Consider the following 3,156-nt stretch of genomic DNA (forward strand, 5'->3'; position numbering starts at 1 on the left):
GCCGAATTGCCGTCCGGCAATATCAGCCTCCAACTTTCCCACTGAGAATGTCAGATGGACATCCTTCCAGTCTTTGTGGTCCATAGGTAGAGCCAGCGACAAGGGTTTACACTCCTCCAGGGAGGGGCAAGGCTTGCCGGCCTCGACTGCCTTTAGGACAGCCGCAAACCCTTTCTATAGAAAGGGGAAGGCTCTATCAGGAGAGGACACAAACGAAGGGAGCTTCTTGCTCAATGCAGCTACCTTCGAATTCGAGAAGCCCCTCTCTTTCATCGAGGATGAAAGTAGGGCTTGAGCCTTAGCGTGGTCCATAACAATGACCTCCTTCGGCTCTGTCTCCTCCCTTGAAGCTGGTTCTTTTCTCAGCCGGACATAGCAGTCCGGATATGATGCCTTGCTGGGCCAGAATTCTACCTCCTCTAGGGGAACTGAACCCAGCTTATCCGAGATGACGATCTTTCCAGTCGTCATCGGCATGTGCTCAGCATACCTCCATGGGTTAGCATCTGAGCATATGGGAAGGTCTTTCACATTGAGCCTTTTCCGGGGCCCATGTGATTCTGCTAGGGACTGCATACGCAGTTCCATTGCAGCCGCCTTCTCCTGATTCTCCTTCTGCATTTGTTGGATCATTCCAACAATCGAAGAGAGGGCCTGTCCCAGTTCTACTGGGAGGCCAGCCGATGTTGAGGGGATAGGCTCCGGCATCTGAACCGGAGTAGCCGACACCTCGTCGACCTCATCCTCTACAACATCCGGGGTTTGAACTTGATCCTGACCTTCTGCCAGGAGGTCTTCTTCCAAACGTTCGTCCAGGTCAGACATCCTGTCACACAACTGGATGTCTTGCATCGCATCTGCGACTTCCTCGTCCACCTGGACTTGATCTTGAAGGATCTCCTCTTGAGGCTGGGGAATCACTGCCTCAGCTGATGCCTGGGGAAAAAGATACGCCCTCATCTTCTCACTTGGAAGATAAGGGCCAGAGGTGTTCTTCTTGAAGCCCCTTACCCAAGTACGAAGCTTTTCCCTAGCTCTATCCCTTGATTCCGCCGTTCTAGGGGAATCAAAAGCCTCAGTAATCAGGTTAGTGCATACAGTACATACCTGAGGGTCCCAATACTGGAGATCATCCTTGGAGATAGCGCATGCTGCGTGTCTCCTACAACACTCATGTCCGCAGAGGTTCTTGCTGCGGACATTGCAGAAAACATTTCCGCACTTCGGAGGGTCCTCCTGTAAAGAGAAGAAATTTCCATGAGTATCAAGTGAACTATGTATCACTGGAGATGCATAGTATAGCATAACAATTCATTAATGAAAGACACACACTTGTGTTTCCCTCACAACCCATTGTTGCAGCCTTCCAGATAATAAAATCAAAATGGTTTATCTCTACTAGAGTAACCAATGCAAGGTTTCCAGAGGAAACAGGTGGAGCTCACACCTAGGCAATGATTTTAAAAATCCTGGATAATAGACGGGGAAGAACTCTTCTTCCTGTCTGAGGGCAACAGCAAAGGGCTGTGTAAGAAAACACAATAGTGTTAGAAGATACAGTGCTGTACCTAAACTTTTACTATAGTTTTCTTCTTACTGTATATGCTATACAGAAGAATACTAGTACAGTATAGGAGGATGTGTGCCGGCCTGCCTTTGCCGGCCGGCACACACCACATTTAGCTTTAAAGTATACTACTTAACAGCTATAGGGCGGCAGCCCTCTGGTTCACATGCCTGTGCCGGCGGCAGCAGCTGCCGGCCAGCAGCAGCCAGTGTTGGCCGGCAATGATTGCCGGCCAGCAACTACACAAGGTAGTACCCAGCTGCCGGCCACACTCTTGGTGACCGGCAGACAAGGACTGACATAAGCCGGCCGGCAAAGGTACAAGACCGATGCCAGCCGGCAGCAAAAGAACCAGAAGACTACACCTGCCCGGCTGCCGGCCTATGAGGCCGGCAGCCGGGACAGGTACAGCACTAGAAGAAAATAGAATGGATGCCGGGATAAGAGTGTACACAACCCCCCAAGCCCGGCAACCGAAAGAGTGCATATAAGGAAGGGGAGAAACTTAATTCAGGCTTCCTTGACCAATGCCGTCCGGCTCAGCCGGCAGGCATGGATGAGGGACCAAGAGAGGTCCGGGCAGCACTCGAAAACATAAGACCCTTGCCGTCCAGCATCTCTGCCGGCCGGCAATGGGCTTAGTCAATCCATATCCCAACCTATACTAGGTCCAGAAGTAGAATGACATACGGTACAGTAATACCCCTGCCGGCCAGCTCTGCCGGCCGGCAAGGTACAGTACAGTAATGGCTAGGCCATTACGGAGATAGAGGGGGAAGGGACAAGAGGGTCCTGCCAACCTTGCTTTAGTGACAGATCACCCGCAGCCAAGAACTTTGTCTTAGCCTAAGGGAGATCTAAGGGAAAGGGCCAGCGCAGTAGTATAATACCTGCCAGCTTCCAGAGCACCAAAGCAAGGAAGGCGTTGCTACTCCCAAGGGAAGATTTATCCTCCCCGAGAACAGCAACAGGACTTAGTCTGGTCGATCACACAAGAAGGAATCATAACTACAGAAACCTTCGATAGTGACCTAAGGGAGCTCAGCTCCCTTTGTAAGTGTTAGGTCAGCGAGGGAGACTCTGCCCCAAGCCAAACAACACGGACTCAGACTAAAAACTCTGTTGTTCTGTCCCTCTTTGAACCAGACTCTGCTGGAACAGGAAGGTACAGTAACACCCTAGTATAGTTTTATCGAAAATAAATTCGGAAAAAACCACTCAGGGATAAGCCCAAGGCTTAAACAGAGGGAAAGGGATTGCATACCTTCTCCGAAGAAAAGAAAGCAACCGGGGAGTATAATAAAGTATACTAAGGCTCCATAAGCAATTAGCCTAGGCACCAAGAGAATCGATTACCTAATTCACCGAAACTCTCACGTATACAATCTTGGAAATATTCCACACAGTCTAAAATGTATAAAATATAGCCTAAAGCTTCAATAAAATTTTAATTACACTCGGAAAAACCAAAATCATGCATTAAGTACTAGGACCAAACGACTAGGCTACATGGCCTAGCGTAGGCCAGAATGGCGAATACTTCGCCAAATAATACTAAGCACGAAAGGATATGCTATGTAAAGCTAAAT

Source organism: Palaemon carinicauda, chromosome 9 (genome assembly GCF_036898095.1).
Source record: "Palaemon carinicauda isolate YSFRI2023 chromosome 9, ASM3689809v2, whole genome shotgun sequence".
NCBI lineage: Eukaryota > Metazoa > Arthropoda > Malacostraca > Decapoda > Palaemonidae > Palaemon > Palaemon carinicauda.